Source organism: Scyliorhinus torazame, chromosome 3, assembly GCF_047496885.1.
Source record: "Scyliorhinus torazame isolate Kashiwa2021f chromosome 3, sScyTor2.1, whole genome shotgun sequence".
NCBI classification, from domain to species: Eukaryota; Metazoa; Chordata; class Chondrichthyes; order Carcharhiniformes; family Scyliorhinidae; genus Scyliorhinus; species Scyliorhinus torazame.
The window spans coordinates 236,781,605-236,808,202 of NC_092709.1; the positions used below are offsets into that span (position 1 = coordinate 236,781,605).

The 26,598-nt window shown below is 47.3% G+C and overlaps 2 protein-coding genes across 3 annotated transcripts in view; one reads left to right on the forward strand and one right to left on the reverse strand.

Annotated features, from left to right (window-relative positions):
* ddx4 (DEAD (Asp-Glu-Ala-Asp) box polypeptide 4) overlaps nucleotides 1-11,982 on the reverse strand; it is a 168,718-nt gene extending 156,736 nt beyond the window's left edge. The window contains exon 1 of the mRNA XM_072497023.1: nucleotides 11,789-11,982. The gene's annotated coding sequence lies outside the window, so the exon portion shown is untranslated. The remainder of the gene's footprint in view (nucleotides 1-11,788) is intronic.
* Nucleotides 10,870-26,598, forward strand: part of slc38a9 (solute carrier family 38 member 9) — a 151,871-nt gene continuing 136,142 nt past the window's right edge. Inside the window, exon 1 of one of the 2 annotated variants that reach the window (XM_072497025.1) lies at nucleotides 10,870-11,035. The gene's annotated coding sequence lies outside the window, so the exon portion shown is untranslated. Of the gene's footprint in view, nucleotides 11,036-11,155; nucleotides 11,221-26,598 lie in introns of those variants that run through there. The other variant, XM_072497026.1, reaches the window with a different exon arrangement.

The window sequence follows — 26,598 nt, forward strand, 5'->3', positions numbered from 1 at the left end:
ATGAGAAAGTATCAGCCATGATTGAGTGGCGGAGCAGACTCGATGGGCCAAGTGGCTTAATTCTGCTCCTATGTCTTATGGTCTTGTGTCCTTATGGGTTTGAATCCCGGCCCTGGGTCGCTGTCCGTGTGGAGTTTGCATATTCTCCCCGTGTCTGTGTGGGTTTCACCCCCAGAACCCAAAGATGTGCTGGTTAGGTGGATTTGCCATGCTAAATTGCCCCTTAATTGGAAAAGAAAAATAATTGGCAACTCTAAGTTTATTTTTTTTTTAAATTTTAATTATCTGTTTTATATATATTGCTTGAAAGATACGAACATAAGAAATAGGAGGAGGAATAAGCCTTTGGCCTCTCGAACCTGCTCCACCATTCAATAAGCTCATGGCTGATCTGATTGTGGCCTTAACTCAGTTTTCTTGCCTGATCCCCCGTCCCCATAACCCCTGACTTCATTGTCAATGATAACTCAGCATTGAATATATTCAATGAGGAACAAAGAATCCCAGAGGTATTGGTGTACAAATTGTGAAAAGGTGTCAGGTTGAAAAAGTGGTTAATTGATATATAGGATTTTGCGTTTTATAAATAGAAGCATTTTAAAATTATTATTTGTCAGGATGTGGGCATTACTGGCTAGGCCAGCATTTGTTGTCTATCCGTAATTGCCCTCGAAAAGATGGTGGTGAGCAGCTTTCTTGAACTGCTACAATCCATGTGATGTAAGTACATCCACAATACTGTTCGCAAATGAGTTCTAAAATTTTGATTTTGTCATGTGTACCGAGGTACAGTGAAAAGTATTTTTCTGATGTTTCTGTGTGCGGCTCAAGCAGATCATTTAGTGCATGAAAAGAAAATATGGAATAGGGCAACACAAGGTACACAATGTAAATACATAGACACAGACATCAGGTGAAGCATACAGGAGTGTAGTATTAATCAGATCAGTCCATAAGAGGGTCGTTTAGGAGTCTGGTAACAGTGGGGGAGAAGCTGTTTTTGAATCTGCTCGTGCGTGTTCTCAGACTTTTGTATCTCCTGCCAGTTGGAAGAAGTTGGAAGAGAGAGTAGGCCGGTTGGGAGGAGTCTTTGATTATGCTGCCCGCTTTCCAAGGCAGGAACAGTGGAGGAACAGCGATATAGTTCCAAGTCAGGATGGCATGTGGCTTGGAGGGGCACTTCTGGTGTTTCCATGCATCTGCTCTCTTGTCTGTCTAGGTGGTAGAGGTCACGGGTTTGGAAGGTGCTGTAGAAGGAGCCTTGGCAAGTTGCTGCAGTGCATCTGTAGATGGTACACATGCTGCCACTGTGCACTGGTGGTGGAGGGAGTAAATGTTTAAGTTAGTGGATCGGGTGCCAATCAAGTGGACTGCTTTGTCCTAGGTGGTATTGAGTTATTGAGCTTCTTGAGTTTTGTTGAATCTGCACTCATCCAGTTAAATATTCCACTACACTCCTGACTTGTGCCTTGTAGATGGTGGACAAACTTTGGCGAGTCAGGAATTGAGTTGCTCCGCACAGAATTCCCAACCTTTGACCTGTTCTTGTAGCCACAGGGTGGTCCAGTTCAGTTCCTGGTCAATGGTAAACCCAGGATGTTGATAGTGGGAGATTCAATGATGGTAATGCCATTGAAAGTCAAGGAGAGATGTTTGGATTCTCTCTTGTCGGTGATGGTCACTGCCTAACTTTTGTGGCCTGACTATTACTTGCCACTGATATGCCAAGCCTGATTGTTAGAAATCATAGAATCTGTACAGTGCAAACATAGTGTCATGTGAGAGTACCTTTACGAAATGGGTGTTTATAAATGGGTGTGTATATAAATATCTGTTGTGAGAGTACCTTTAAAAATGGGAGTTTATTACTGCAGTGATGTCAGAGAGGGGGTGGAGCTGGGCTGTCTGTCAGCTTTTTACTTTCTTTTTAGGTTGTTTGCTGCAGGGTGTGTTTTTAGTATCGTTTTCAGAGCTGGATAGCTGCAGTCACAGCCAGAAGGTGTATGAATCTCTCTCTGTAATCTAAAGACTGTAAATCGATCCTGGTGATTTAAAACTAATAACAGTAGTGACTTTAACCTGATGTGCTTCTGGTAAAAGGTGTTTTAAGTCTCATGGATGTTAAAAGGAAAGCTTAAAGCATTACTTAGTGTTGTATTCTTTGGAATTGTATTTGAATTAATGGTTGCTAAGATGTTCACTGTATGTTTTAAAAAGGTTAACTTGAGTTCATAGAATAAACATTGTTTTGCTTTAAAAAATACTTTTCCATTTCTGCTCTACCACACCTGTAGAGTGGGCCGTGTGCCTCCCATACCAAAATCAATTAAAAGTTGTGGGTCAGGTGAACTCCATGATACCTGACAAAATACAAAAAGATGAGGTCATTATGGCGGTGGCTAAGCATTTAAAGTTGCCTGAGATACAGTTTGACTCATTGGAAATTGCAAAAATTCAGTTACAAAGTAAACAAATGGAACATGAGAAAGAATTAAAGCAGCTTGAATATGAAAGAGAGAGAGGGGAAAAAGAAAGAGAAGAAAGGAAAACGGAAAGAATAGCCCTAGCAGAGCAAAAAGAAAGAGAAAGGGAGATACAGATCAGGGAAAAAGATAAAGAGATAGAGTTTGAACTTCAGAAAATGGCCATGAAACATGACAGTCAGTTAAAATTGGCAGATGTAAAGGGAAATGCATCTTAGGTGCATATGAACTAGTGCCTGAAGCTTACAGACAAAGGTTTAGACATTTAAGGAAATAATTTGGTCAAACATGCATGGGGTTTGAAAGGATCAAACAGAGTAATTTTGATAGGTGGATAAGAGCTTTGAAAATAGACCAAACGCATGAAGCTCTCAGAGAAATTATACTTTTGGAGGAGTTTAAAAGTTCAATTCCTGATGTAGTGAGAACTCATGTGGAAAAGAGCAGAGGGTTAAAACTGTGAGATTAGCAGCAGAAATGGCAGATGATAATGAATTAGTTCATAAATCAAAGCTTGATTTCTGACACCAGTTTTAGCCTGTGAGGGATAGAAACTGGGGACATGAGAAATGCTCAAGTGGTAAAGGTAAAGGTGATCTGATGGGTGATAATAAGGAGAGTGTGCCTCAGATAAAAATGGAAATCCAGGACAGTGGAAAAGAAATGGAAACCATCAAATGTTTTCACTGTAATAAACTAGGCCATGTAAAGTCACAGTGTTGGTGGTTGAAGAAAAGCCCTGGGTAGGCTGATGTGGTAAAACAGGATAAGCCAGTAGGGTTTGTTAAAGTGGTAAAGGAAAGCCCAGGTGAAGCGAAGGAAGTGCAAAAGATTGTACAGCCTGATCAAGAGGTGATTGATAAGAAGGTGCCAGATCTCTTTAAAGAATTTACTTGTGTGGGTAAAGTTTACTCATGTGTATCAGGAGGAGCAGGTAAAGAAGTCACAATTTTAAGAGATACGGGAGCTAGTCAATCTTTAATGGTAAGAGATGAGGAGTTATGTTGTTTGGGAAGAATGCTGCCAGAAAAGATGGTAATATGTAGGATTCAGGGTGAGAGGAGTGGTGTTCCATTATATAAGGTAAGGTTAGAAAGTCCAGTGAAGAGTGGTGAAGTGGTAGTAAGAGTAATAGAGAAACTATCTTGTCCAGGAATACAGTTTATCTTGGGTAATGATATAGCTGGATCACAGGTGGGAGTGATGCCTACTGTGGTTGATAAGCCAGTGGCAAATCAGACAACTGAAGTGTTGAAGGACGAATATGCTGGGATTTTTCCGGATTGTGTAGTGACAAGGTCGCAAAGTCACAGGTTAAGACAAGAGGAGAAATCAAAGAGTGAAGATAAAGGTGAAGTGTAATTATCAGAACGATTTTTGTTCAGATGGTTGAAAAAGAACAAGAACAGGTGGAGGATGAGGTGGATATTTTTAGTTCAGGAAAATTGGCGGAGTTACAACAAAAAGATATAGAAATAAAACGGATATATCAGAAAGCATACACGGAAGAGGAATCTGAATGTATACCAGAATGTTATTACCGTAAAAATGTTGCTAGTTGCACATGAGGTACCAGTGGGAGGTCATTTGGGAATCAGCAAAACTCAAGCTAAAATCCAAAAACATTTTTATTGGCCTGGACTACATAAAGATGGAGTTAAATTTTGTCAATCATGTCACACATGTCAAGTGATATGGAAATCTCAAGCAGTGATAAAACCCAGCGCCCTTAATACCCATTCCAGCATTTGAGGAACCTTTTACAAGGGTCCTAATTGATTGCGTAGGACCGTTTCCTAAAACAAAAAGTGGGAATCAATATCTTTTGACGATAATGGATGTGGCTTCTAGATTTCCAGATGCCATTCCAGTGTGTAATATTACAGCTAAAAACATTGTGGAGGAGTTACTTAAATTCTTTACTAGATATGGACTACCCACAGAAATACAAACGGATCAAGGATCGAATTTTACCTCAAGGTTAGTCACAGAAGTTATGGATAGCTTAGGAATAAAACAATTTAAATCAACTGCGTGCCATCCAGAATCGCAGGGAGCGTTAGAAAGGTGGCATCAGACATTAAAGACAATGTTGAGGGCTTATTGTCACGATTATCCAGAGGATTGGGATAAAGGAATTCCATTCGTACTGTTTGCAATTAAGGATGCACCAAAAGAGTCAACCAAATTCAGTCCTTTTGAACTAATTTTTGGTCATGAGGTAAGCGGACCACTTAAATTGATTGAGGAAAAATTGGTGAGTGAGAAATCGGAAATTACATTATTGGATTACGTGTCAAATTTTAGGGAACGATTAAGTAGAACAGGAGAATTGGCAAGACAACATTTAAAAGTTGCACAAAATGTGATGAAACGGGTAGCGGGCAAGAAATCCAAAGTTCGTAGTTTTGCCAGTGGAGATAAAGTTTTAATATTGTTACCAGTGGTAGGTGAACCTTTAAAAGCAAGGTTTTGTGGACCTTATCAGATTGAAAGGAAATTAAGTGAGGTGAATTATGTGGTACAAACACCAGCTAGGAGGAAGACTCACCGAGTGTGTCATGTGAATATGCTTAAAAGGTACTTTGAAAGGGGAGAGAAAAAGGAGGAGGTTTTAATGATTCTAACTCAAAGTGACGAACTAAATCCAGATGACTGTGAATTTGACATACCTCAAATTTAATTGGAAAATGAGGATGTTCTTAAAAATTGGGATAAATTGTTGAGTTACCTTCCAGAGGAAAAACGAACTGACCTGAAAGAGTTATTCATATCACATTGGCAGGTTTGTGGAGATAAATTGGGAAGTACTAAAATGGCTATACATGATGTAGATATTGGAAATGCTGTTCCAATCAAACAACATCCATATAGGCTTAACCCTTTAAAATTGGCACAGGTTAACAAGTGGATTGAGAGTATGCTTAAAAATAGCATATACTGAAGTGGATTGCAGCCAATGGGGCTCACCCATAGTGATGGTACCAAAACCAGACGGTACCCAATGATTGCATGTGGACTATGGAAAGGTTAATGCAGTTACAAGAACGGACTCTTATCCTATCCCATGTTTGGAGGATTGCATTGAGAAAGTGGGACAATCAGCTTTTATTTCCAAACTGGATTTACTTAAAGGTTTCTGGCAGGTACCTTTTTCCGAAAGGGTGAAGGAGATTTCAGCTTTTGTGACTCCAGATGGTATGTACCAATTCAAAGTTATGCCATTTAGCATGAAAAACGCACCAGCCACATTTCAACGGTTAACTAACAAAGTTGTTTCAGGATTACCCAATTGTGCGGTATACATCGACGATCTGGTAATTTTCAGCCAGACATGGACAGAACATTTGAAACATCTGATGGAGTTATTTAATCGACTTCAGGAGGCGGGTTTGGTGATAAACCTAGCCAAAAGTGAATTTGGAAAAGCCCAAGTCACTTTCTTTGGCCATACAATTGGACAGGGTCGAATGGTCATATGGGATGTGAAACCAACAGTTATTGAGGAGTTTCCGATACCCTCAAGACGAAGGGAAATAATGCGAGTTCTTGGCATGAGTGGAGTTGATTGAACCCCTGTGCAAAGGTTTTGTAGCGTGGTTGCTCCACTGATGGTCTTGCTGAAGAAACGTCAAAAATTTCAGTGGACAGCAGACTTTCAACAGGCATTTGACTGCCTGGCAGCTGTGATAACCAATGCTCCTGTGTTGGAGAATTGCAAGGGACTCTGTGATCAGATTGAACTAAAGTATCTGACTTTAAAGAGAAATGCCAAGGCTTAGAGAAATGGACGGATTGTGCAGAGACCTTCTTGTTCAATGAGACTGTCAATCGAGAAAGATTTCAGTTGGAGGAAGAAAAATGAAAAAAATTGGACTATATTATTATACCTGTTTGCGTTTTTTTTTTAAACGAAAAAGTATATTTACTGTGTGCATTTCTTAAAGGATAGTGAAAAGGTGAAAAATGAAACCATCCTGAAGTTGATGGTTTTTTTTTCTTGGGGGAGGTGTCCCGTTGGAGTACCTTTAAGAAATGGGTGTTTATTACTGCAGTGATGTCAGAGAGGGGGTGGAGCTGGGCTGTCTCTCAGCTTTTTACTTTTAGGTGTTTGCTGCCGGGTGTGTTTTTAGTATCGTTTTCAGAGCTGGATAGCTAGCTGCAGTCACAGCCAGAAGGTGTATGAATCTCTCTCTGTAATCTAAAGACTGTAAATCGATCCTGTTGATTTAAAACTAATAACAGTAGTGACTTTAACCTGATGTGCTTCTGGTAAAAGGTGTTTTAAGTCTTATGGATGTTAAAAGGAAAGCTTAAAGGATTACTTAGTGTTGTATTCTTTGGGGGGTTGCATTTGAATTAATGGTTGCTAAGATGTTCACTGTATGCTTTAAAAGGTTAACTTAAGTTCATAGAATAAACATTGTTTTGCTTTAAAAAATATTTTTCCATTTCTGCTCTCCCACACCTGTAGAGTGGGCCGTGTGCACCCCATACCACAATCTATTAAACGTTGTGGGTCAGGTGAACTCCATGATACACTTTGGGGTTCTCTAAACTCTGGCCCATAACAGTAGCCAATTCGGCCCATCGGGTCAACACCTACCCTCTGAAAGAGCACCCTAGCTAGGCCCACTGCCCTGCCCTATCCTTGTAACGCCATAACCCCACTTAACCTTTGGGCAATTTAGGCAACCTGGCAATTTCGGCAATTTAGTGCTTCTCACTGCACCACCACTTACTAAGGGGCAATTTAGCATGGCCAATCCACTTGACCTGCACAACTTTTCACAGTAACTTCATTGAAGCCTACTTGTGACAATAAGTGCTTATTATTTATTATTAACTTTAGACAGTGGGAGGAAACCAGAGCACCCGGAGGAAACTCACGCTGGCATGGTGAGAATGTGCAAACTCAACACAGACAATCACCCAAGGTTGGAATTGAACATGGGCCCCTGGCGCTGTGAGGCAGCAGTGCTAACCACTGTGTCACTGTGTCACCTATGGTGTCCAAGTCTTCCTGCATATGACGCTGAACATTATGCAATCAGTAACCACCCCACATCTGACCTTATGATGTCATTGATGAGGTAGCTGAAGATGGACATACTGTGCAAAAGCAAGGAAGTTATGTAAAACCTATATAAATCTGTGTCAGCCTCTACTGGAATTTTGACACCACACTAGAAAGAACGTGACGGCATTAGGGAGTACAGAAAAAGATTTACGAAAATGGGTCCAGGGATGTGATGACGAATGTGATATAAAATAGTTACTTTAGAGATACTAGTTAATGTAATGTAGAAATAAGCCACTTTGATTCTGGCAGTTAGGGACAAAGGGGTTTGAGACCGCATGGAAAAAGCAGGAAGAGGTGTGTCTATGAGAGTGATGCTGCATTGATAGGGGCCAGAGAAAGGGATTGGAAGTGAGCCAATCAGAATAGATTAAACAGGTCAGGAGGGACATAGGCTGACCTATGTCCGTCGAGTATGTGAAACCTGATACCATTTGAATTGATTTTGCAGAGATCCCTTTGTCTTTTAGTTCAGTCGTTTTCTGGGGTGTAAGAGGCTGGATGTCTCTTACGTTTCTGTAAGATGATTTAAGCTTGCAAGCTAAATAAATAACTTCTTTTTACGTGCGAATCCATCTCAACTTTTATTGAGGCCAGACTGACAGAGAAAGAAATTTGGGGATCTACAGATGTACATAGCTTGCCGAAGTTCAAACCATAGAATCCCGACAGTGCAGAAGGAGACCGTTCGCCCCTTGAGTCTGCACTGACCCTCTGAAAAAGAACCTATTTAGGTTGCCTCCCCGCATCCCCATATCTCTGTAACCCTACTGAACATCCTTGGACACTATGGGACAATTTAGCATAACCACTGCACCTAACCTGCACATCTGACATCCCAATTTGTGTCCATCTGATCACAAAGGTTGAGTTATACTGTTTGTGCTTTGTAACCGTGACAGTATAAATATAGTTTGTTTCTACACCAGTCAGAAAACGTAACTATAATGTGAAGTTGTGGAGAAGTTACTTGTGAGCAGTTTTTTGACATTAAGTTTGTATTTGCAATTGGAAAGTTCTGGAAAGGAAGGTTGTCAATAATGGGATTGTGGCATGAATTATTTGAAATTTAATTGAAATCATTAATGATAGAAATACAGAAAATGGGTGGACTGTGGGAGGAAACCGGAGCACCTGGAGGAAACCCACACAGACAGCACGGTAGCATTGTGGATAGCACAATTGCTTCACAGCTCCAGGGTCCCAGGTTCGATTCCGGCTTGGGTCACTGTCTGTGCGGAGTCTGCACATCCTCCCCTTGTGTGCGTGGGTTTCCTCCGGGTGCTCCGGTTTCCTCCCACAGTCCAAAGATGTGTGGGTTAGGTGGATTGGTCATGATAAATTGCCCTTAGTGTTGGGTGGGGTTACTGGGTTATGGGGATAGGATGGAGGTGCTGAACTTGGGTAGGGTGCTCTTTCCAAGAGCCGGTGCAGACTCGATGGGACGAATGGCCTCCTTCTACACTGTAAATTCTATGATTCTATGATTCAGACACAGGGAGAAAGTGCAAAATCCACAGTCACCCAAGTCTGGAATTGAACCTGGGTCCCTGGGGCTGTGAGGCAGTGCTGACCACCGTGCTGCCCCTCTTCTTATACAAAAGAAAGCTGAGAGGAGATTTGAGGGAGTGCAGTGAAGTTTTACTAGACTGCTTCTTGGGATGGCGGGACTGATGTACGAGGAGAGATTGAATCGGTTAGGATTGTATTCACTGAAATTCAGAAGAATGAGGGGCATCTCATAGAAACCTATAAAATTCTAACATGACCGGACATAGTTGATGCAGGAAGGATGTTCCCGCTGGTGGGTGTGTCCAGAACCAGGGACTGGATTGTCCAAGCCTCCGCGCCGAAATCGCGTTCGGCGTGGTGGCGGAGAATGGCCGTTTACTTGGAAATCGGGACCAGCGCTGTTGAAGCGATTAAATCGCTCGGGAGTTGCTCGCACGCAACCTATGCGGCGCGGGTAGGGGGCCATTGACAGAGGTCCCCCCCCCCGCGATTCTCCACGCAAAATTGGCCGAGTTCCTGATGGCATGGTTCTAACCACATATCGGCCGTCGGGAACCTGGAATGTCCGCAGGCGCCCTGGTGGTGGTGGTGGTGGGGTGGGGGGGGGGGGGTGGGGGGCGGGGGGTGCGCTCATGGATGGCCAGGGGAGCGATCGGGCGGCACGGACCCGCGGATGCGTGCGATCATGGGGAGCGCCTACATTTTTGATGACGGTCCGCGGTGTGAATCCACCATGTCGCACGGCACGACCGCCATAGACCGCCGCCGTGCACATGCGCGGATTCCTGACCGGACGTGCGGGGCCCCGTATCTGCAGCCAGAGCTGCAAGGAGCACTCCGGAGTCCTGCCAGCCCCTGCAGGTAGGAGAATCGCTCATGACTTTCTTAAGGAAAGTCCAGAGTGAAATGCCAGCGTTTCTACGCTGGCGTGGGGACATAGCCCCATTTTTGGAGAATCCAGCCCCAGGCGTCACTGTCTGAGGGTATGGTGTGGACCATTTAGGACAGAGATGAGGAGAAATTTTGCCACCCAGAGAGTGGTCAGCCTCTGGAATTCGTTATCACAGGAAGTATAGGGGCAGCACGGTGGCACAGTGGTTAGCACAGCTGCTTCTCAGTACCTAGGGCCCAGGTTCAATCCTGGCTCTGGGTCACTGTCCATATGGAGTTTGCACATTTCCCCGTGTTTGCATTGGTTTCGCCCCCACAACCCAAAAGATGTGCAGGGTAGGTAGATTGGCCACGCTAAATTGCCCCTTAATTGGAAAAAATGAATTGGATACTCTAAATTTATTTTTTTTAAATCACAAGTAGTTGAGGCCAAAACAGTGCATGTTTTCAAGAAGCAGTTAGATCTAGCACTTAGGGGGAATGGGATCAAAAGATGTGGAGGGAAAGTGGGATTAGGCTATTGGTTGATCAGACATGATCATGATAAATGGCTGAGCAGGCTCGAAGGGCCGAATGGCCTCCTCCTGCTTCTATTTTCTATTTGATAAAGGTGTTCAAAATGATGAACTCTGGACGGAGGAGATAGGGGAAAACTGTTCATTACTGGCGGAAGGATTGAGAAACCAAAAGAGCCAATGGCGACGCAAAGAAACATTTTTACACAGTGAGTTTTTATATGCAATGCTGTGATTGGTGGAGGAGGATTCAATCGGTTCTCAAATAATTATCTGAAGGAAAAAGATGCGGGATCATGGGAAAAATCAGAGTGGGACCAGCAGAGTTGCTCTTGCAGAGAGCTAGCATGGACAGGATGGGCTGAATGTCCTATCTGTGCGGGGACCACTCCATGAGTCACACTGAGCTCAGCCCAGATAGACAGCACGTGACGCCTCCGCAGGGACCGTAAAGACAGCCGGCTCTCTCACGCGTGATCTCCAGGCTGTTGTCGGCAGCGGAAAGGTTTCCCGGCAACAGGCAGACAAACGGCAATTGTTGTTTTTTGTTTAAGGTAAAGTTGAGCGGCCTGGGATATTTTTTAAGCGACGGTTTGTTATCCGCAATCCAGGCAACAATGTCTTCTGGGAATGGTAGTTTAAATTGAAGTTGGCTGGGACGTTGTTCCGCGCCTGCGCAGAGAGAGAGTTGGGTGGTCGGGCTGGACCCGCGCTGGAAGGTTGGGGGACCTGGAAGCAGGTGAGGCGGGGCACGCGGCGGGAGCTGCGGCGCTGGAGTGGGAGGCAGAGCAGCTGCTTCAATCTCAGTCATTCAGAGAAATAACAATACTACAAATTTCAGTAAAACCGGGAGGGAGGTGGGGGACAGAGCAGCTCAGCCTCCTGTTTCTTGCTTCAATACTACAGAAACTTTCGCGTTCTCCGGTGCAGGTTTACATTTGGCAATATGATGAGCAAATTCTCGCTTCCAGCGCATTTTAGCTATCTGTGTCGCTTGCGTTAGCCAGGGGCCAAATCAGACGGATAGCCACCCGAACCACGCTGCAGCGACCTCTTTATGAGTAGGGTGGGGTGGGGGCATGATTAAATTTGTTTTCCATCCGTTTTCCTTTCTTCCTCTCCCATTCCCGGTGACCTTTGAAGCCCACTGCATTGGAGATGCGATCCACTTGAGATTTACAATCAAAATAAAGCAGACCTTTCATTTAAAGCTTATTGGAATTAAGATTTATGCGAACACAGCAAATTTAAAAACATTAACCCCGCCCCCTTTCAAGCCTAAGTGGTCAAGACAGGCGTTCAAATACCTGCACAGAAGTCGTGTTCATATCGCCCCGAAATTGGTTCGGTTTTGGCCACTCTGTCCTTTAGAGTACATTTGCATCATCTTTCTCGGGTTTCTTGAATTTGTAATCAATTCCACGGTTGGTTTCTGGTCTAGAATGTGTACGAAAGTATGATTGTTGGTTCAAGGATGACTTTTATATTTCTGTACCCACGTCTGAAATTTTAAGGAAGAAACCTTTTCAGTATGCGGAACTGCTAGTACACCTAAATATAACTTGCTGGGCGGTACTTTTCTTAGTCTGACATCCCAATATGTGTCTTATCTGATCACAAAAGGTTGAGTTCGGCTGTTTCTGCTTTGTAATGGTCTAAACGTGGCAGTATAAATATAGTTCGTTTCTGCACCCGTCAGGAATCTTAACTATAATGTGAAGTTGTGGAGAGGTTACTTTGCAATTTGAATGTACTGGAAAGGGAGGTTGTCAGTGATGGGACTGTGGCTTGAATTGTTTGAAATTTAATTTAAATCATTAATGATAGAAATGCAGAAAATGGGTGGCAGATAACTTTAAAAAAAATGCTAAATACAGATTTTGATTAGTCCAGATTCCATAGTAGCTGGTGATTGCTGAACAAGTGAAGTTAGTTCCAATTTCTACATCTCTGGTGGCCACTGCTGGCAGTTGGCAGTATAAGATTGCGTTTAAAAGCCTCGGGTTAAAAGGGAGGGATGTATCATAGAATTTACAGTGCAGAAGGAGGCCATTCAGCCCATCAAGTCTGCACCGGCTCTTAGAAAGAGCATCCTACCCACGCCCTCACCCTATCCCCATAACCCAGTAACCCCACCCAACACTAAGGGCAATTTTGGACACTTCAGGGCAATTTAGCATGGCCAATTCACCGAACCTGCACACCTTTGGACTGGGAGGAAACTGGTGCACCCGGAGGAAACTCACACAGACACTGGGAGAACGTGCAGACTCCGCACAGACAGTGACCCAAGCTGGGAATCGAACCTGGGACCCTGGAGAGCTGTGAAGCAATTGTTCTAACCACTATGCTACCATGCTGCCATTGTATGAACAATGAGTTCGAGACACCTGTTGAAAAGTGTGCTCAAGTTGCTTGTGGTGATGATGGAGTTCAAGTTTTGCTTTCATTTTGTGCATGTGCAAACCTTCCAACAAAGAGACTCTTGAGAAGGATACACTCTGGCGAACAAAGGAAGTTGAGGATGGTATTTAAAAAAAGCATACAATGCTACAAATATTAGTGGTATGATTGAAGACTAGTAACGATTTAGAATTGAACAACGAATGAGAGGAAGCTAACAAGAAATCTAAAAACGGGCATTAGCTTCAAGTATAAAGGAAGAGAATAGCTGAAGTAAATGTTCATGAGATGGGAATTAGTAATGGGGAAACAACAAAAAGGTAGAGATCTTACACATGTATTTTACATTTTATCCCAAGAATAGTAGAAAATTAAGGGACAAAAGGGATGGAGTAATTTTAAACTGTCAAAAGAAAAAAATGCTAGGAAAACTAATGGGGTGGAAGGCTGACGAGTCTCCTGCAGCTGATGGTCTGTCTCCAAGGTCTTAAAAGAAGTGGCTGCAGAGATGGTGGCACAGTGGTTAGCACTGCTGCCTCATAGCATCAGGGATCCCAGGTTCGATTCTGTCACTCGGTGTGGAGTTTGCACTTTTCCCCCGTGTCTGCGTGGGCTTCCTCCGGGTGCTCCGATTTCCTCCTGCAGTTTAGGTGGAGTGGATTGGCCATGTTAAATTGCCCCTTAGTGTCCAACTGGGTGGGGATACAGGGCTAGAGTGGAGAATGGCCTAGGTAGATTGCACTTTTGAAGGGTAAGCACAGACTCGATGGGTCGAATGGCCTCCTTCTGCATTGTAGTGATTTTATGATTCTATGATAGGGGATCTTTCAAAATTCCCTAGATTTACATGGTGATTTTGGGTGTATGGGTCGGAGAAGGCAAGGTTTCGGCGATATATCAGGAGATGAAAGAAGAGGAGGAGGCCTCGGTAGAGGAGCTGAAGGGCAAATGGGAGGAGGAGTTGGGGGAGGAGATTGAAGAGGGTCTGTGGGCTGATGCCCTGAGTAGGGTTAATTCCTCTTCCTCGTGTGCCAGGCTTAGCCTGATACAGTTTAAGGTTATCCACCGAGCGCATATGACAGGGGCGAGGCTGAGTAGGTTCTTTTGGGGTGGAGGACAGATGTGGGAGGTGCTCAGGAAGCCCGGCAAATCACGCCCACATGTTCTGGTCGTTCCTGGCTCTGGATGAGTTCTGGAGGGGTTTCGCGAGGACTGTCTAAGGTGGTGAAAGTCCAGGTCAAGCCGAGTTGGGGGTTGGCACTATTTGGGGTGGCGGGCAAGCCGGGAGTGCAGGAGGCGTAAGCGGCTGGTATTCTGGCCTTTGCGTCCCTGGTAGCCCAGCGGAGGATCTTGCTATTATGGAAACAAGCGAAGCCCCCCAGTGTGGAAGCCTGGATAAACGACATGGCAGGGTTCATCAAGTTGGAGAGGGAGAGGATAAAGTTTGCCTTGAGAGGGTCTGCGCAGTGGTTCTACAGGCAGTGGCAACCGTTCATAGACTATCACGCGGAGCGCTAGAAGGAGATCGGTCAGCAGCAGCAGCAACCCAGGGAGGGGAGGGGGGGGGTCTATGGGTGGGCGGGGAACAGGGTTTTCCTCGGGGCACTTGAAAAAGAAAAAACATAAACATATGGGAGAGTCAATATGTGCGGGAGGAACCCATTGTACAAGATCTGTATTATGTTGGATTGATATGTTTGTTACGTTCTGTTCCTTCCCTTTTACTTTTCTGTTACGGGGGGGGGGGCTTAAATGGTTGAGAATTTTTGTTGGAAACTTTGAATAAACATATATATATTTTTTTAATTCCCTAGATTTTGGAAGGGCCCCAGCAGATTAGAAAAACAAATGTAGCAAAAAAGCTAGACACTGGTCTAGCGGGTTGGGGGGGGTGGGGAGGGTTGCTGCTGCACTGGCCGAAGGGGAATGGGACACAGAAGAGATGGTCGGGGCGGGGGTCTCCCGTCTGGGGGACTGGAAGGTGAGGGCGGCGCGGGCATGGGACTGGCCTAGAAAAGGAGATGGCTAGTCGGGGAGGGGGGGGGGGGGGTGGGGGGGGAAGGCCCCCCAATCCGGCTGATAACGTGGAATGTGAGGGGCCTGAATGGGCCGGTAAAGAGGGCCCGAGTGTTCGCGCACTTAAAGGGACTGGAGGCAGATGTGGTCATACTCCAAGAGACACATCTGAAGGTGGCGGATCAGGTCAGGTTAAGAAACGGATGGGTAGGATAGGTATTCCATTCGGGGCTGGACGCGAAGAACAGAGGGGTGGCAATATTGGTGGGGAAGCGGGTGTCGTTTGAGGCCACGAATATCGTAGTGGACAATGGCGGTCGATATGTGATGGTGAGCGGTAAGTTGCAGGGGACGTGGGTGGTATTGGTAAATGCATACGCCCTGAACTGGGATGATGCCGGATTCGTGAAGCGCATGTTGGGGCACATTCCGGACCTGGAGGTAGGAAGCTTAATTATGGGTGGGGATTTTAAGACTGTGTTGGACCCAGCACTGGATCGCTCCAGATCTAGGACCGGAAAGAGGCCGGCGGCGGTCAAGGTGCTTAGGGGGTTTATGGATCAGATTTGGGGGGGAGTGGACCCATGGAGGTTTGCCAGGCCGCAGGCCAGGGAATTTTCTTTTTTCTCCCACGTGCACAAAGCCTACTCCCGGATAGATTTTTTTGTTCTGGGCAGGGCAGGGCGCTGATCCTGAAAGTGGAGGGAACTGAGTATTTGGCCATAGCCATTTCAGATCACTCCCTGCACTGGGTGGAACTGGAGTTGGGAGAGGAGAGGGACCAATGCCCGTTGTGGTGGTTGGATGTGGGACTGCTGGCAGATGAGGCGGTGTGTGGGAGGGTGAGGGGGTGTATCGAAAGGTACTTGGAGGCCAATGACAACGGGGAGGTGGGGGTGGTATGGGAGGCGCTGAAGGCGGTGATCAGGGAAGAGCTAATCTCCATCAGGGCTCATAGGGAGAAGATAGAGGGCATGGAAAGGGAGAGGTTAGTGGGGGAGATTTTAAGAGTGGACAGGAGATACGCAGAGGCCCCTGAGGAGGGATTACTTGGGGAAAGGTGACGTCTCCAGACGGAGTTTGACCTGTTGACCACGGGGAAGGCAGAGGCACAGTGGAGGAAAGCGCACGGGGCGACGTACGAGTATGGGGAGAAGGCGAGTCGGATGCTGGCACACCCGCTCCGTAAGAGGATGGCAGCAAGGGAAATAGGTGGAGTCAAGGATGGAAGGGGAGCTACGGTGCGGAGTGCGACGAAAGTAAATGAGGCATTCAAGGCCTTCTCTGAGGAGCTGTACAGATCCCAGCCCCCAGCGGGGGAAGAGGGGATGAGACGATTCCTAGACCAACTGAGGTTCCCGAGGGTGGAGGAGCAGGAGGTGGCTGGTTTGGGGGCACCAATTGGGTTGGAGGAGCTGAGCAAGGGTTTGGGGAGTATGCAGGCAGGGAAGACCCCGGGACCGGATGGGTTCCCGGTTGAGTTCTACAGGAAGTACGTAGACCTGTTGGCCCCGCTGCTAGTGAGGACTTTTCATGAGGCGAGGGAGGGACCCTACCCCCGACAATGTCGGAGGCGACGATCTCTTTGATCCTGAAGCGGGACAAGGACCCACTGCAATGTGGGTCGTATAGGCCGATCTCGCTCCTCAACGTGGATGCTAAGTTGCTGGTAAAAGTGCTGGCTACGAGAATCGAGGACTGTGTCCCGGGGGTGATTCACGAGGACCAGACGGGATTTGTAAAGGGCAGGCAGCTAAACACCAATGTGCGGCGGCTCCTAAACGTGATAATGATGCCATCGGTGGAGGGAGAGGCGGAGATAGTGGCAGCTATGGTCGCGGAGAAGGCCTTTGACCGAGTAGAGTGGGAGTACCTCTGGGAAGTGCTGTGTATGTTTGGGTTCGAGGGAGGGTTTATTAGTTGGGTTAAGCTCCTTTACAGAGCCCCGGTGGCGAGTGTGGTTATGAATCGGCGGAGGTCAGAGTATTTTCATCTGTACCGTGGGTCGAGGCAGAGGTGCCCCCTGTCCCCCCTGTTGTTTGCATTAGCAATTGAACCCTTGGCCATGTCATTAAGGGAGTCTAGGAAATGGAGGGGGGTGGTCCGAGGGGGAGAGGAGCATCGAGTGTTGCTTTATGCAGATTACCTGTTGCTGTATGTGGCGGATCCAGTGGAGGGGATGGTGGAGGTCATGCAGACTCTAAGGGAGTTTGGGGATTTTTCGGGCTATAAGCTTAATGTAGGGAAGAGTGAGCTCTTTGTAGTACAGGCAGGAGACCAAGAAAGGGGGATAGACGATCTACCGCTGAAGAGGGCGGAAAGGAGCTTTCGGTACCTTGGGATCCAAATAGCTAGGAGTTGGGGGGCCCTACATAAACTGAATCTGACGAGGCTGGTGGAGCAGATGGAGGAGGGCTTCAAAAGATGGGACATGTTGCCGCTCTCGCTAGCGGGTAGTCGGTGAAAATGGTCGTCCTCCCGAGGTTTCTCTTTGTGTTTCAGTGCCTTCCCCTCGTGATCACCAAGGCCTTTTTTAAGAGGGTAGGCAGGAGCATTATGGGGTTTGTGTGGGTGAATAAGAGCCCGAGGGTAAGGAGAGGGTTTTTGGAGCGTAGTAGGGACCGAGGAGGGTTGGCGCTGCCGAATCTGGGGAGCTACTACTGGGCAGCAAATGTGGCGATGATCTGTAAGTGGGTGATGGAGGGAGAGGGGGTGGCATGGAAGAGGTTGGAGATGGCGTCTTGCAAAGGAACGAGCCTGGGGGCGCTGGTGACGGCACCGCTGCCGCTCTCGCCGACAAAGTACACCACGAGTCCAGTGGTGGCGGCAACGCTAAAGATCTGGGGCCAGTGGAGACGGCACAGGGATGCAATGGGATCCTCGGTGTGGTCCCCGATCAGGGGTAACCATCGGTTTGTCCCGGGAAGGATGGACGGGGGGTTTCAGAGCTGGCATGGGCGGGGATTAGAAGAATGGGGGACCTGTTCATTGATGGGATGTTTGCGAGCCTAGGGGCACTAGAGGAGAGGTTTGGGCTACCCCCGGGAAATGCTTTCAGATACATGCAGGTGAGGGAATTCCCGTTGCTCCCGGCACAGGGAATTCAAGACCGGGTGATCTATGGCGTATGGGTTGGAGAGGGCAATGTGTCGGCAATATACCAGGAGATGAAGGAAGAGGGGGAGGCGTTGGTAGAGGAGCTGAAGGGTAAATGGGAGGAGGAGCTGAGGGAGGAGAGGCTATGGGCTGATGCCCTAGGTAGGGTTAATTCCTCTTCCTCGTGTGCCAGGCTTAGCCTGATACAATTTAAGGTGGATCACAGAGCGCACATGACGGGGGGCGAGGCTAAGTAGGTTCTTTGGGGTAGAGGACAGATGTGGGAGGTGCTCAGGAAGTCCGGTGATCCATGTCCATATGTTTTGGTCATGCCCGGCACTGGAGGGGTTCTGGAGGGAACAATATCTAAGGTGGTGAAAGCCCGGGTCAAGCCAAGCTGGGGGCTAGCAATATTTGAAGCAGTGGACGAGCCGGGAGTGCAGGAGGCGAAAGAGGCCGGCATTCTGGTCTTTGCGTCCCTCGTAGCCCGGCGAAGGATCTTGCTACTGTGGAAGGAGGCGAAGGCCCCCAGCGTGGAGGCCTGGATAAATGATGATGTGGAGATGCCGGCGTTGGACTGGGGTGAGCACAGTACGAAGTCTTGCAACACCAGGTTGAAGTCCAATAGGTTTGTTTCGATGTCACTAGCTTTCAGAGCGCTGCTCCTTCCTCAGGTGAATGAAGAGGTATGTTCCAGAAACACATATAGACAAATTCAAAGATGCCAAACAATGCTAGGAATGCGACCATTAGCAGGTGATTAAATCTTTACAGATCCAGAGATGGGGTAACCCCAGGTTAAAGAGGTGTGAATTGCATCAAGCCAGGACAGTTGGTAGGGTTTTGCAGGCCAGATGGTGGGGGATGAATGTAATGCGACATGAATCCCAGGTCCCGGTTGAGGCCGCACTCGTGTGCGGAACTTGGCTATAAGTTTCTGCTCGGCGATTCTGCCTTCAGGGCACGCGACAACGCAGAATCGCCGAGCAGAAACTTATAGCCAAGTTCCGCACACATTTAAAAAGAAAAACAAATGTAGCACCTCTATTCAAGGAAGGAGGGAGACAGACAGCAGGAAACTATAGGCCACGTTAGCCTAACATCTGTCGATGGGAAAATAATGGGGGCACATGCAGGACATTTGGAAAATCATAATACAATCGGAGAGTCATGGCTTAATGAAAAGAGAAATCGTGTTTCACAAATTTATTAGAATTCTCCTGAGTATGTAACAATTAGAGTAGTTAATGGGCATTCGGTAGATGTAGTGTCGTTGGATTTCCAAAAGGCATTTGGTAAGGCGACACACCAGGTTACTATACAAGAAAAGAGCTCATGGTATTAGTGGTAACATTTCAACACATAGATCATTGGCTAACTAAGAGGAAACAGTCGGGATAAATAAATCCTTTTCAGGTTGGTAACTACTCTGCTGTTTACAATCTATCTTGGTGACTTGGTTAAAAGACCAAATTTGTTGATACAAGCAAGTTGTGCGGTGGGCGCAATTGCTGAAAAGGGATTAGATAGGAATTGCAACTTCAGTATAATGTGGGAATGTGACATCCACTTTGGTGGAAAGAAAAGCAGAATATTATGTAAATGGAGGGAGACTGCAGAATACTGCGTACAGAGAAATTTGAGGTGCATGGTATGTGAATCAAAGTTAACATGCAGGTAAGGTAAAGTAAAATATTGCAGGAGGGATGGAGTATAAAAGTATGTAACAAGATCACACTTGAGTACTGTGTGCAGTTTTAGTTTAGGTATTTAAGGAAGGAAATACTCGCATTTGAAGCAGTTCATAGAGGTGTCACAAAGTTGATTCCCCTGAGCAAAGGTTGAGCAGGGCAGTACGGTGGCGCAGTGGGTTAGCCTGGTAGCCTCACGGTGCCGAGGTCCCAGGTTCGATCCCAGCTCTGGGTCACTGTCCGTGTGGAGTTTGCACATGAACGACTGCCACCTCTGGGCGAACCCTGACATTGACCCTCTCAGGGCGAACTTAATTTTCTCCAGACAGAGAAAGCTAGCCAGGTCTCTGACTTTGGCGGCTTTGAGTCTCTCCAAGCTAATAATATCCTTCTCCGGGCTACCAGAGCGGCAAAAGCCAGAACGTCTGCCTCTTGCTCCCGCAGAATTCCCAGATCTTCTGGCACTCCGAAAATCGCCACCTCTGTGCTCGGTGCCACCCTTGTTTTTAACATCTTGGACATGACTTCCACAGACCCATGCCAGAATCCCCTAAGCTTTGGGCATGCCCAGAACATATGAACATGGTTCACTGGTCCTCCCGCGCACCTTGCGCACCTGTCTTTTATCCCAAAGAACCTGCTCATCCTGGCCACGGTCACGTGTGCCCGGTGAACGACCTTAAACTATATCAGACTTAACCTGGCGCATGATGTGGACGTGTTGACTTGACTCAACACATCCGCCCGGAGACCATCCTCTATCTCTCCTCCTAACTCCTCTTCCCATTTATGTTTCAGCTCCTTGGTCTGCGTTTCCTCTGACCCCATAAGTTCTTTATAGATGTCTGAAACCCTCCCCTCTCCCCACCCAAACTCGGAAACTACTCTGTCCTGTATCCCCCTTGGTGGTAGGAGCGGGGAAGGCGGAGGCCTGCCTGTGTAGGAAGTCCCGCACCTGCAGGTACCTAAACTCATTCCCTCCCAAACTCAATTCAAATTTCTCCTCGGGCTGGGAAAGCTCCCCCCTATGAACAGGTCTCCAATCCTCTCGATCCCTGCTCCTTGCCATCTCTGAAACCCTCCATCCAGCCTCCACAGGGCAACAGATTGAAGCCAGACCGATGCTCCCTCTGCTCCAACATGTTTCCTCCATTGTCCCCAGACTCTCAGGGCCGCCACCACCAATGGGTTGGTGGAGTACCGTGCCGGTGGGAACGGTAGAGGCGCCGTAACCAATGCCCACCAACCACTTCCTAATCATGGCTATATTTGCCGCCCAATATTTTGCAGGAACTGTTTGGCACAGGGCCAAATCGCTGGCTTTGAAAGCAGACCAAGGCAGGACAGCAGCACGGTTCAATTCCCGTATCAGCCTCCCCGAACAGGCGCCGGAATGTGGTGACTAGGGGCTTTTCACAGTAACTTAATTTGAGGCCTACTTGTGACAATAAGCGACTTTCATTTCATTTCAATAGTAATTGCAAAAGTTCGGCAGTGCCAGCCCCCCCCCCCCCCCCCCCAGCTACGCTCCAGCATCCTCTTTTTCACTCGCTGGGTCTTAACGCCCATACAAAGCCAGAGATCACCTTGTTTACCTGTTTAAAAAGGCCCGTGGGATAAAGATGGGGATCACTGAAAAACAAACAGGAATCCCGGGATGACCGTAATTTTTACTGTCTGTACCCTCCCAGCCAGTGATAGCGGGAGCATGTCCCACCTTCGGAAATCTTCCTTCATTTGGTCTACCAGTCGGGTCAAATTTAACTTGTGTAGCCGTTCCCATTACCGTGCCACCTGGATGCCGAGATACCGAAAGCCTCCCCCTACCACTCTGAATGGCAACTTCCCCCAGCCGCCTCTTGTGCCCCCTTGCCTGGATCGCGAACATCTCACTTACCCCCATATTCAATTTCTAACCTGAAAACCGGCCAAATTCCCCCAGAATCCTCATAATTTCTCCTATCCCTTTTAATGGGTCAGAAACATATAGGAGCAGGTCATCTGCATATAGCGAGACTCCTGTGTTCCACCCCTCCCCGAACCAGCCCCTTGAGGCTCTCCGAGATTATGACCTCAAGGGTCATAATCTCCGGATTACTGCCCGAGCCACGTGCAAATTGGCATAGGGAGGCAAGAATAAGGGAAGTTATCATGTGGCTGAAACAGTGGTGTGGGAAAGAGGGGTTCCTTTTCATGGGACACTGGCATTAGTTTTGGGACAGGGGGGACCTATACCGTTGGGATGGTCTCCACCTGAACCGAGCTGGGACCAGTGTTCTGGCAAAAAGAGTAAATAGGGTGGTCAATAGGACTTTAAACTAGAGATTGGGGGGGCAGGGAAAGTCAGGGAACCAAGAGGTGAAGTAATCAGTGGGAAGCGTAGCTGCTTAGCAATACAAAAGCAGAACTCGGGAGAGGTTACGATAGTCCCCATCTCACAAAATATGACAGTGTATGGAAAGGCTCAGTAAACCAAGGTCCACCACACTAAGAAAACAAAAAGGGACGGTCAATAGAGAATTAAAGGTGCTATATTTAAATGCGTGCAGTGTACGGAACAAGGTAGATGAGCTTGTGGCCCAAATTGTGACTGGCAGGTATGATGTGGTAGGCATCACAGAGACGTGGTTGCAGGGGGTTCAGGACTGGCATTTAAACATCCAGGGATTCACAACCTATCGAAAAGACCCGAGGTGGGCAGAGGGGGCGGGGTTGCCTTGTTAATTAGGAGTGAAATTAAATCAATAGCACTAAACGACATAGGGTCAGATGATGTGAAGTCTGTGTGGGTAGAGTTGAGGAACCACAAAGGCAAAAAAACCATAATGGGAGTTATGTACAGGCCTCCTAACAGTGGCCAGGACCGGGGGCACAAAATGCACCACAAAATAGAAAGGGCATGTCAGAAAGGCAAGGTCGCAGTGATCATGGGGGACTTCAATATGCAGGTGGACTGGGTAAATAATGTTGACAGTTGACCCAAAGAAAGGGAATTCATTGAATGTTTACAGAAGGGCTTTTTGGAACAGCTTGTGATGGAGCCCACGCGGGAACAGGCCATTCTGGACTTCGTATTATGTAATGAGCCAGACTTGATTAAAGATCTTGAAGTAAGGGAACACTTAGGAGGCAGTGATCATAATATGGTAGAATTCAATCTCCAATTTGAAAGAAAGAAGGTAGAATCAGATGTAAAGATGTTACAGTTAAATAAAGGTAACTACAGGGGCATGAGGGGGGAACTGATGAAAATCGACTTGGAGCAGAGCCTAGTGGGAAAGACAGTAGAACAGCAATGGCAGGAGTTTCTGGGAGTAATTGAGGACACAGTACAGAGGTTCATCCCAAAGAAAAGAAAGGTTATCAGAGGGGGGATTAGGCAGCCATGGCTGACAAAGGAAGTTAGGGAATGCATCAAAGCAAAAGAGAGCCTATAATGTGGCAAAGAGTAGTGGGAAGTCAGAAGATTGGGAAGGCTACAAAAACAAACAGAGGATAACAAAGAGAGTAATAAGGAAAGAGGATCAAATATGAAGGTAGGCTAGCCAGTAACATTAGGAATGATAGTAAAAGTTTCTTTAAATACATTAAAAACAAACGGAAGGCAAAAGTTGACATTGGGCCGCTCCAAAATGACGCTGGTAATCTAGTGATGGGAGAGAAGGAAATAGCTGAGGAACTAAATAAGTACTTTGCGTCAGTCTTCACAGTAGAAGACATGAGTAATATCCCAACAATTCAGGAGAGTAAGGGGGCAGAGTTGAATATGGTAGCCATCACAAAGGAGAAAGTGCTAGAGAAGCTAAGAGGTCTAAAAATTGATAAATCTCTGGGCCCAGATGGGCTACATCCTAGAGTTCTAAAGGAGATAGCTGAAGAAATAGTGGAGGCGTTAGTTATGATCTTTCAAAAGTCACTGGAGTCAGGGAAAGTCCCAGAGGATTGGAAAATCGCTGTTGTAACCCCTCTGTTCAAGAAGGGAACAAGAAAAAAGATGGAAAATTATAGGCCAATTAGCCTAACCTCGGTTGTTGGCAAGATTCTGGAATCCATCGTTAATGTAATGTAAATCGCTTATTGTCACAAGTAGGCTTCAAATGAAGTTACTGTGAAAAGCCCCTAGTCGCCACATTCCGGTGCCTGTTCGGGGAGGCTGTTATGGGAATTGAACCGTGCTGCTGGCCTCCCTTGGTCTGCTTTCAAAGCCAGCGATTTAGCCCTGTGCTAAACAGCCCGTTAAGGATGAGATTTCTAAATTCTTGGAAGTGCAGGGTCGGATTAGGACAAGTCAGCATGGATTTAGTAAGGGGAGGTCATGCCTGACAAACCTGTTAGAGTTCTTTGAAGAGATAACAAATAGGTTAGACCAAGGAGAGCCAATGGATGTTATCTATCTTGACTTCCAAAAGGCCTTTGATAAGGTGCCTCACGGGAGACTGCTGAGTAACATAAGGGCCCATGGTATTCGGGGCAAGGTACTAACATGGATTGACGATTGGCTGTCAGGCAGGGAGTTGGGATAAAAGGTTCTTTTTCGGAATGGCAACCGGTGATGAGTGGTGTCCCGCAGGGTTCAGTGTTGGGGCCACAGCTGTTCTCTTTATATATTAACGATCTAGATGACGGGACTGGGGGCATTCTGGCTAAGTTTGCCGATGATACAAAGATAGGTGGAGGGGCAGGTAGTATTGAGGAGGTGAGGAGGCTGCAGAAAGATTTAGACAGTTTAGGAGAGTGGTCCAAGAAATGGCTGATTAAATTCAACGTGGGCAAGTGCGAGGTCTTGCACTTTGGAAAAAAGAATAGAGGCATGGACTATTTTCTAAACGGTGACAAAATTCATAATGCTGAAGTGCAAAGGGACTTGGGGAGTCCTAGTCCAGGATTCTCTAAAGGTAAACCTGCAGGTTGAGTCCGTAATTAAGAAAGCAAATGCAATGTTGTCATTTATCTCAAGTGGCTTGGAATATAAAAGCAGGGATGTATTTCTGAAGCTTTATAAAGCACTAGTTAGGCTCCATTTAGAATACTGTGAGCAATTTTGGGCCCCACACCTCCGGAAGGACATACTGGCACTGGAGTGGGTGCAGTGGCGATTCACACGGATGATCCCAGGAATCGGAGGCCTAACATACGGTGAACGTCTGAGGATCTTGGGATTATATTCATTGGAGTTTAGGAGGTTGAGGGGAGATCTAATAGAAACTTACAAGATAATGAATGGCGTAGATAGGGTGGACGTAGGGAAGTTGTTTCCATTAGCAGGGGAGACTAAGACCCGGGGGTGCAGTCTTAGAATAAAAGGGAGTCACTTTAGAACCGAGATGAGGAGAAATTTCTTCAGCCAGAGAGTGGTGGGTCTGTGGAATTCATTGCCACAGACGGCGGTGGAGGCCGGGACGTTGAGTGTCTTTAAGACAGAAGTTGAAGACTTCCGGTTGCGGCAAGGATGAGCTAGCCGCACGTTTCGGCGGCTCCAGCTCCGATGGACCTTCGGGCTCTTTTAAGAGCCCCAACGGGGACTTTGCCGGCCGAAAAACCCGGTGGGAGGTGCTTGGGAAGGGAGTCCCCCCCCCCCCCCCCCCCGAACGACGGAGGATAAACCGGCGGCGGCGGCTGCAGCCCGAAGAATCTGCAACCAGAAGGTCAGAGGGAGTGGAACAAAATGGCGGCGGAGGGATCGCAGGTGACATGGGGCCCTGAGCAGGACGAGGTGGTGAGACGGTGCGTGGATCTGCTGAAGAAGGAGGTAATGACCCCGTTGTTACAGGCAATTGAGGGGCTTAAAGAGACTTTAAAGACCCAGGAGACTGAGCTTCGTGTGATGGAGCAGAAGGTGTCAGGTATTGAGGACGAGGTCCTGGGCCTGGCGGTTAAGACTCAGGCGCACGAGGCACTTCATAAAAAGTGTGCTGACAGGACTGAGGCCCTTGAAAATGGAGCGCGAAGGAAGAACCTTAGGATACTAGGTCTCCCTGAGGGCGTGGAAGGAGTGGACTGTGGAGAGTACGCAAGTAAGATGCTGAGCTCACTGATGGGTGCTGAGGCCCCTGCGGGCCCCATGGAGGTGGAATGGGCAAATCGGATCCCGGCGAGCGCGGGAGAACCACCCAGGGCGATAACCGTGCGATTCTACCGCCTTAAGGACAGAGAAGAGGTCCTGAGATGGGCTAAAAAGGTGCGGAGTAGCAGATGGGAGAATGCTGTGGTAAGGATATACCAGGACTGGAGTGCGGAGGTGGCGAGAAGGAGGGTGAGCTTCAACCGAGCCAAAGAGGTTTTGCACAAAAGGAAGGTGAAGTTCGGGATGCTGCAGCCGGCAAGACTATGGGTCACGTATCAGGAGAGACACCATTATTTTGAGACGGCGGAGGAAGCATGGTCCTTCATCAATGAAGAGAAACTGGACCGGAAGTGAGGGACTGACGCTGCAGGGAATTGTTATTGTTTTTGTTAATGTTATGGTGAAAGTGAATCGAGAAGTAAACAGGTAAGGGGGGGGACACTGGGGAAATGTGGGCGCCGGTGAGAGGGGAAAGGCGGGACATAGTCGAAGAATAGGGGAGGGGGAGGGGAAAGGGAGCTGCGCCATAAGAGGCGGGTTAGGTAAAGGGATGTTCCCGCGCCAGAAAGAATAAGGCGGGAAAACAGGCGCAAGGCGGATGGGAGTTCCCTCACACCGGGGGGGGGCCGAGGAGTGAGCAGGAGTAGCCGGGGTCAGTTGAAGTCAGCTGACTTAGGAAAGTGATATGGGGGGAGCAATCAAGCTAGATAGGGATCTAGCGGGGGGGGGGGGGGGGGGGGGGGACAACTGGGTTGCTGCTGCGGAAATCCAAAAGGAAATGGCTAAAGAATGGGTGGTCGGGGACGGAGTGTGACGCTGGGGGAGCGAGCGGGAGCGCGGAGGCGGG